Source organism: Triticum urartu, chromosome 5 (genome assembly GCF_003073215.2).
Source record: "Triticum urartu cultivar G1812 chromosome 5, Tu2.1, whole genome shotgun sequence".
Taxonomy (NCBI): Eukaryota; Viridiplantae; Streptophyta; class Magnoliopsida; order Poales; family Poaceae; genus Triticum; species Triticum urartu.
Genome location: NC_053026.1, coordinates 238332941 through 238342843, shown reverse-complemented (window position 1 = coordinate 238342843; position 9903 = coordinate 238332941).

The window sequence follows — 9903 nt, the reverse complement described above, 5'->3', positions numbered from 1 at the left end:
GCCAGGCCCTGCGGCGACGGTAGCCTCACACCGTAGCTGAACCAGTGAACCCTCGTACTCCTCTCCGCGTGGGCATCCACTGCCACGTCTTCCCCAGCTCCATGTAGTTCCCTTCCTAGGCCTCGCCATCTTCCACCGCCTCGGTGCTCTCGGCGCGGCATGGTCAATGTGGTCAACGAACGACTTCCATTGGAAGAGTATTGTACATTGAGAGGCTGACAGCTGGGTCCACGGCCGCGGCAAGGAAGTGCCTCCTTATTACGCGCAAAATAATTATTCCTCAACCTGACAGCAGGGACCCACCGGATGGGCCACTGTATTTCGCAAAAAAATTGTTTCCCCCTGACTGCTGGGACCCACCAGCCATATCTTCGCACGCAAGGAAGTGTGTCCATATTACGGGAAAAAATATTCGCCCCCTGACTGTTGGGACCCACCAGCTACATCTTCGCATGGAAGGAATTGCCTGACAATCGGGGCCCACCTGGTCAAAGCGTACGTATCGTTGTCATTCCGATCGCGAACATGTACGTACATATGATCGGTCTGTCTGCAGGCTGCAGCGATGAACCGTGGTCGTGTAAGGAAGGGCACGTGTCGTAGTAGAGGCGCGCACATAGCATGTACACGTACGTACAGCGGCCAGGGTGCAAGAAAGAAAATACAGCCACATACGTACCTACGGGCGGGGTCTCGAACGCCTACTCGCGCATATGTACAGCCAAGGCTCATGTACATGGCTGGGTCGGAACGGAGAAGTTGTGCCATCGTCGTGTTCATGGGGAGGCAACCGGCTGGGTCAGAACGGAATGTGTCGTCGTGTTCATCGTGAGCCAACCGGCTTGGATAGAACAGGCAATGGAAGCGAGGCCTAGCGTACCGCATAACGGAGGAAACAGCCTTGTGTTTGACCGGCCACGGTGGAAATGGGATCCTGTTCATCGGGAGGGGTCTGGCGTACCGCATAACGGAGGAAATGAACCTCCTACGGTCGAAACGGGGTCCTGTTGATCGGGAGGGGTGTGGCGTACCGCAAAACGGAGGAAACGGACTTGTGATGGAGCGCTACGGTCGAAACGGGGGTCCTGTTCATCGGGAGGGGTGTGGCATACCGCAAAATGGGACTCCACGGGATATTGTTCATCTCCACCGTCGATCTCCACCATCGACCTCCTCCAGCCTCCACGGGCTACTGTTCATCCACCGTCGACCTCCTCTAGCCTCCACCTGCGACTATTCATCCACGGGCTCTTGTTCATCCAGCCTCCACCGGCTATTGTTCAACGAGCCCTCTCCACGAGGTCCTGTTCAACCACCCCTCCACGGGCTACTATTCATCCAGCCCTCCACTGGCTACTGTTCAACCAGCCCTCCACTGGCTACTATTCAACCAGCCCTCCATGGGTCCTTTTCATCCACCGGCTCGATTGATCGGGGTATTGTTCATCCAGCGGCAACGGCCTCTACTACCATGGGGTCCTGTTCATCCAACCCCCCACCGGGAACTGTTCATCCAAACCCCCTCAACAACGCTCACTATTCATCTAGGGAAGGAGGCAGCAGTGTTCGATCGGCTTCAGTTATCAGCAGTAGCGAAGGAATCACTCGGTTCAATTAACAGCAAGGGATCAATCGATCGCTTGGGTTCAGTAATGCATAGCCTATAGTGCATTCGCTCGGGTTCAGTTAGAGCCCAACACCTCGCTCAGGTTCGGTTAGAGCACAATGCCTCGCACACACACGCGTACATGCGAGAAACGCACATCACTCGGCCCCCGACCAGCCACCGTAACCGGGAACTCCCCAATATTTTCCTCGCCCTTGCTTCTACCATGTTTTTTCTATCATGGACGTCCCAAAGAATGTCTTGCAGCTGCATCTCCGGCCCGCCCAGGATGAAAAGCCCATTTTCTGTCATGATTTTTTGTCATAGAAGTAGGACCCCACCACATCTATGATGATACCGGGTTTTGTCACAATTATCGTCATAGAAGTGTCATAAGTATGACAGAAAGAAATTCGTTTGGCCCAAAATGTCACGGATGTGTCTTTTTTTGTAGTGTTGCACGAAATTCGATCGTCGGTATCTTCATTCCTAGTTCAATATCGTTACCGGCATGTCTCCTTATTCGTTCCGTGCTACATCATTCTGCAACTAACTCATTAGTCACTTTGTTGGCAAGGCTTCTTATGATGTGTATTACCGAGAGGGCCCAGAGATACCTCTTTGATACTTGGAGTGACAAATCCTAATCTTGATCTATGCCAACTCAATAAAACACCTTCGGAGATACTTGTAGAGCATCTTTATAATCACCCAGTTATGTTGTGACGTTTGATAGCACACAAGGTATTCCTCCGGTATCCGGTAGTTGCATAATCTCATAGTCGAAGGAATATGTACTTGACATGAAGAAAGCATTAGCAACAAAACTAAACGATCATTATGCTAAGCTAACGGATGGGTTTTTTCCATCACATCATTCTCCTAGTGATGTGATCCCGTTATCAATTGACAACTCATGTACATGGTTAGGAAACCTTAACCATCTTTGATCAACGAGCTAGTCAAGTAGACGCTCACTAGGGACACGGTTTTTGTTTATGTATTGACACATGTATTTAGGTTTCCAATCAATTCAATTCTAGCATGAATAATAAACCTTTATCATGAATAAGGAAATATAAAATAACAACTTTATTATTGCCTCTAGGGCATATTTCCTTCAAGAAGAGGTTACTATTGTGGATGACTTGTCAATGCTTGACTGATTACGTAAAGGTGGCCTTCCACATGTTGATGACGCTAAACTAGATGAGCACTTCATTCATGATAGTGATGATAATGATGCATTTATTAACCCGGAGCATTTATTGAACTCGACGATCAATATTATTATTAGGTATTCAATTTTTTTATGTTGTAATTGATTTATATAGTTACTTGTATAATTTTCTTACTTTGTATGATTGTTTGTTATACGTAGTGCCATGGTCTTGATATCTGTCCCCGTCAGCCCTTGCCCGGTTTATGATTCTGATGTGGTATATTCTCTTTTATAACTATTTGTTGCATTTCGATTTTATGACAATTATGGCCATCAAGTTGACATGGAGATATTTTTATGTAGGAGGTATGTGAACTGGAAATTGCAACCGACCCTCTTGTCGAGAAGTGAAATTCAGTTGAAATAGAAAATGAGTATTTGAAAGAAAAAAATAAAAGAATTGAAGAAGAGAAGATGAAATTGGAGTTGTATGTTGCTGATGTCGTCGATGATCACAAGATGAAGATGAATGCAATGCGCTTGAAGATTGATGCAATGCACTTAAAGATTAAGAAGATTAGAAAATATGACATTGATAATGAGGCTTGGTATCATTATGCCGTTGGATCAGTTGTTACCTTAGTTGTGATCTTCATCGCATTTGTTGTGATGAGGATAAGTTTTCTCTAGTGTTTTTATTAACAAATGCATACTTGGCTTATTCTCCTCCTAAATGGCATAATTACCTTACTTAGATAAAAATGAGCTATACTTATGTAAGTTGGCTCAAAAATGGCATCATCACCTAGGTTAGCACAAAAATGACCTATACTTACCTTATTTTCCTCCAAATTGACATAATAAGCTTAGTTGGATAAAAAATGGCATAATTACCTATGTTAGCTCTAAAATGACACAAATAAGGAATAAGAAGAAGAAGAAAAACAAGAAAGAGGAGAAAAAGAAAGAAAAGAAGAAGAAAGAGAAGAAAAAGAATGAATAAAAGAAGAATGAGAATGAGGAGGAAATGGATAAAAAGATAGAAGAGAAGAAGAAAGATGAGAAAACAAGAAAAAATCTTCTTCTTCTTTCTTCTTCTAGTCTTTTTCTTCTTCTAGTCTTCTTCTTCTTCTTCTGCCAGTGCCAATCTTCTTCTTCTAGTCTTCTTCTTCTTCTTCTTCTTCTTCTTCTTCTTCTAGTCTTCTTCTTCTTCTAACTTTCTTACGCCCATTTTTGCAGGTTTGATTCACTTCATGGAAGCAGCATAGATGGACTGCTAGTGTTTAGTTCTTGTTTTCATTTGTATTGATGAACAATGTGAAATTATGTATGTATATATGGATGAACTCCGTGAAACTATGTATGTGTTGGATCTTTTAATACCCTATGTGTTCTGTTGCATTGTTGGACTGCTAGATGTTTAATACATGGGCTATGTTTGATGTTGAAACTATATATATCATATATATATATATATATATCTTTTGAAAATGCAGGGATATAACAGACAACAGAAAAATACAGCAACAATACAGGCACTTTGTTGTCCGCCACCGACGGCAAATGCACCTTTGTCGTCTACCACCGACGGCAAAGAAGCCACGTGGCAGCAACCTATGCAACCTGGGAGCTAACCCATTTGGTCACTTTGCCGTCGGTGGCCGATGACAAAGAGCTGGGTCTGCTGACGTGTTTGCTGATGTCAGGTCTGGGCAGATTTGTTGTCTGCTAGCGAGCGACAAAGGCTTCCGTTAGCCACCTCATATCCATCGCGTGTAGACTTAAGTTCTTCTTCCAGCTCGATGATCCTTGTCTTTGCCTTCTTCAAATCTATCATGTCTGCGCACATCTGATTCTCCTGACGTCGAATGTGCTGGTTTAGTTCCTGGATGAAAGCTGCAATTGATCTATCCTTCCTGATGCTGATCACCTCCCATTGCTCATCTCGGCACCCACAGATCTGGTAGATAGTGTCTTTAAGCTCCTTTTGATAAACTTCTCCAATGCGTCCCATGGTGATGTGAGCTGTCATACTCTTTCCTAGACTCCAGGTTGGTGCATCGAAGGAAAACTCCATGGGTTTAGTGACTGGCATGAAGGTCCATCCTGGAACTTGAACTTGAATCATCCATCGCTCCTCTTCTGGTAAAGTGGCGTTGTAGGTCCCGGTGAAGCTTGGTATTCCTATGTTCAGGTACCTAGTGACTTCCTTCAGGTGTCTTCCAAAAGGTGCTTCTTCATCCGGTTGTGCAAACTTGTTCTTCATCTCCGCCATCCTAAAGAGTAGAAAATGGAGAGGAGTCAGAAATGGATAGATAAGGGTGACATATGGTTTTATCTTAGTGGTCGTGTCCTACACTTAGCGTGTGCTCTGATACCATCTTTGTAGCGACCCGACCTCAAACGGTCAAGTCTCTTTGCTTTCGTATCATCCTTGGATCGGTAATGCTGACACACACAGTACTCGAAGGATTTATAACAGAGTAGCAATCACACACTTAATACATCGAATGTGTCAAGAGAGAACTTATTACAATAATATGGCTTAAGGACATCTAATACGATAACAACGGAAGGCTTGGAAGATAAGTGAGTCCATCAACTCCAACGGCATAGCTGAGCTGCACGGCAACGACCTAACGAACCTTACTCCTCGTCTGGAAAGTTTGCAACATAATACGTTGCAGCCCGAAAACGGGCCAGTACATGGAATATGTTGGCGAAGTAACACAGTAGAGCAAGAAAAGAATAATGCTATCACTACATGCATATTTGGCTTGTGGAAAGTCTATGGTTACAGTTTTTGCGAAAAGCCAATTTTTTCCTACAACAAAGGAATAATTTTTTATTTAAACTATCATGGTGGTTGAAACATCATTGAGAAGGTTCCTCCAACTCAATCCCCATTAAAGTAATTAACAACCCAACAATATTAATTAAGAGTGATGACATACTTAAGATACTCCAAGTACTAGATACTCAAGATTGTCCACAACCGGGGACACGGCTGACCATGATTAGTTTATACACTCTGCAGAGGTTTGCGCACTTTTCCCCATAAGACTCGATCTCCTCCGTTGGATTTCTCGCACTACATGAGGTTTGAGAAACGGATGACCGAGACACAGTCTTTCAGAAACATTAACTCTCTACTCTAGGTAGACCATACCAAACCTACAAACCCACTACCTGCTGATCTACCTCTTCAAGAGCTTCACGTAACTTACTCAACTATGCTAGAGCCCATAATAGCTTGTGGCTGCACACAGAAGTTTCTAGCATGAATCATCTCAGTTCCCTTTGAGCCTAGGTGGCGGTGCATAGGAAGATCACACGGGTACTCCGGGATTTCCAAAAATACAGGCAACACTGGGTACTCCAAGTGCCTCAATCCACCCAGATGTGAATTCAAGTTGCCACCTTAAGTTGAACCATTAGTTAACAATCTCACATCTGTCATGGATTTTCACTCACCCAAACCACATCTACGAGCATAGCATAGCAATATAAGCAACGCGTAGAAGTAACTCCCAAGGGTTTGAATATAACAGGGCAATAGGTTCTACCTCAACAACTACTTCCCAACCCACATGTTAATGACATCCTAATCATGCAATGTTTGAGGACTGGTACTAATGCATAAAAACTGGGTGATAAAGGGGTATGATCAAACTGTTACTTGCCTTGCGGACGATCTGCGTAACCTAGAGACTCCAAATAACACGCCTCGCACTCCAGGAATTCTATCGCAAGCAAACAATAGCATACATAAGCAACAAGCAAAGATGCATGGGCAAAACTCAAATAAGAGAGATAGACCAGAAAGTTCAACTTAAGAACTCCGGTTTGCAAAAAGAATTGAACCAAACGGAGCAACGAAACTCAAACGGCGAAAGAAACAAGATCCGTTTACTAATCTGAACTAAGGTCAAATTTTATAGTAGTAAAAACGGATTCAAGTTAGTTAAGCGGAAAGAGGGTCTCGAGACGAAGATCTAGGCGCTTGAATCGCCTGATTCCGACAAATGAGCAAAAAGATAAACAGAAACGAAAATCATATCAGAAATCGCGATCAAGAATAATCGCGGAAAAATACGATAAAAAGAAAACTGACGACAGACTAACGAATGAGCGTTCTTATCTATAACTAACGAGCGAAAACCGTTCGTTAAAACGAACGTATGGACGAACGTCCGCTAAATAGAGGAACTGGGAAAAAAAACCGGCGAACTGATCTAAAAAACGTACTAGGGTTTTAAAAAAAACCGAATCGTTTTCTTAAAAAAACGGCGGCGGCGGATTGGCGCGGTACCTCCGGTGAGGCGGCTCCGGTGAGGCGGGGCTTGGGCGGCGGCTTGCGGGCGGCGAGGCGACGGCGGCGCGGCGCAGCTGCAGCGGCGGCGGCGAGGCGCAGATGGCGGGAGGCGGCGACGCGGCTTGGGGCGGGGCTCGGCGGCGGTGGTGGTGTAGTGGTGGCGGGGGTTCCGGGGGGAGTATATAAAGGGGGGGCAGCGCGGCTTGCAGGAGGGGCCAAGGCGGCGGCGAGGAGGAGTCCCGCCCGGACTCCTCGTCTGAGGCGGCAGCGGCTCGGTCTCCGGGTGGGAGACGGCGCGCACGGGGAGTGGGCTGGCCCGGCTAGGTTTCGGCCCAGTCAGCTGGAAGTTTTTTTTAAAAAAAATAATTCCGCCGAACAGAAAATAAATCCTAGAAAATAAAATAAAAATCTAAAAATGCCAAAACAATTTTTCACCGTCTAAATAAAATATTTAGAACGAGATGAACATTTTCTTGGCCCTAAAATGAATTTTTTTAAAATGTGCAATTTTTCTAATGCAAATAAAATCAAATAAATGATTTTAATATTTTTCCTCCAATATTTCAATTATTTTGGAGAAGTCATATTATCTCTTCTCATATATTTTATTATGAAATATTTTTCGGAGAGAAAAATAATCAAAATCAAAAATCCTTGTTTCATTATTTGATAAAAATCAAATATGAAAACCGGGAAATCCCCAACTCTCTCCGAGGGTCCTTGAGTTGCTTAGGATTTCGAGGATTGCGGAACGGAAATGCAATAAAATATGATATGCATGAATGATCTATGTATAACATTCCAAATTGAAATTTTGGGATGTTACAATCAAGGTGTCAAGCCAGTGACGATGGAGATCATGACGGTGCTTTGGAGATGGAGATCAAAGGCACAAGGTGATGATGGCCATATCATGTCACATATTTTGATTACATGTGATGTTTATCTTTTATGCATCTTATTTTGCTTAGTACGGTGGTAGCATTATAAGATGATCCCTCACTAAATTTCAAGGTATAAGTGTTCTCCCTGAGTATGCACCGTTGCGACAGTTCGTCGTGATGAGACACCACCTGATGATCAGGTGTGGTAAGTTCTATGTTCACATATAACGAGTGCAAGAGAGTTTTGAATGTGCGGAATACTCGGGTTAAACTTGATGGGCCTAGCATGTACAGACAAGGCCTCAGAACACTGAGACCGAAAGGTTGAACATGAATCATATAGTAGATATGATCAACATAGAGATGTTCACCATTGAAAACTACTTCATCTCACGTGATGATCGGACATGGTTTAGTTGATATGGATCACATGATCATTTAGATGGCTCAACGAATGTCTATCTAAGTGGGAGTTCTTTAGTAATATGATTAATTGAACTTAAATTTATCATGAACTTAGTCCTGATAGTTTTTGCATATCTATGTTGTAGATCAATGGCCCGTGCTACCGTTCCCTTTAATTTTAATGCGTTCCTAGAGAAAGCTAAGTTGAAAGATGATGGTAGCAACTACACGGACTAGGTCCGTAACTTGAGAATCATCCTCATTGTTGCATAGAAGAATTATGTCCTTGATGCACCGCTAGGTGCAAGGCCTCCTGCTGGAGCAACTCCGGATGTTATGAACGTCTAGAAAGCTAAATCTGATGACTACTCGATAATTCAGTGTGGCATGCTTTACGGCTTAGAATCAGGACTTCAAAGGCGTTTTGAACATCATGGAGCATATGAGATGTTCCAGGAGTTGAAGTTCATATTTCAAGCAAATGCCCGAGTTGAGGGATAAGAAGTCTCCAACAAGTTCTATAGCTGCAAGATGGAGGAGAACAGTTCTGTTAGTGAACACATACTCAGAATGTCTGGGTACCATAACCACTTGACTCAGCTGGGAGTTAATCTTCTGGATGATGGTGTCATTGACAGAGTTCTTCAATGACTGCCACCAAGCTATAAAGGCTTCGTGATGAACTATAATATGCAAGGGATGAACAATACGATTCCCGAGCTCTTCACAATGCTCAAGGTTGCGGAGGTAGAAATCAAGAAGGAGCATCAAGTGTTGATGGTTAACAAGACCACTAGTTTCAAGAAAAAGGGCAAAGGAAAGAAGGGGAACTTCAGGAAGAATAGCAAGCAAGTTGCTACTCCTGGGAAGAAGCCCAAATCTGGACCTAAGCATGAAACTGAGTGCTTCTACTGCAAAGGGACTGGTCACTAGAAGCGGAACTGCCCCAAGTATTTGTTGGATAAAAAGGATGGCAAAGTGAAAGGTATATTTGATATACATGCTATTGATGTGTACCTTACTAATGCTCGTAGTAGCGCGTGGGTATTTGATATTGGTTCGGGTGCAAACTGAAACAGGGGCTACGGACGAAACGAAGATTGGCTAAGGACGAGGTGATGTTGCGAGTCGGAAATGGTTCCAAGGTCGATGTGATCGCCGTCGGCACACTACCTCTACATCTACCTTCGGGATTAGTTTTAGACCTTAATAATTGTTATTTGGTGCCAGCGTTGAGCATGAACATTATGTCTAGATCTTGTTTGATGTGAGACGCCTATTCATTTAAATCAGAGAATAATGGTTGTTATATTTATACGAGTAATATCTTTTATGGTCATGCACCCTTAATGAGTGGTCTATTTTTGTTGAATCTCGATCGTGGTGATACACATATTCATAATATTGATGACAAAAGATGCAAAGTTAATAATGATAGTGCAACTTATTTGTGGCACTGCCATTTGGGTTATATTGGTGTAAAGCGCATGAAGAAACTCCATGCAGATGGGCTTTTGGAATCACTTTGTCA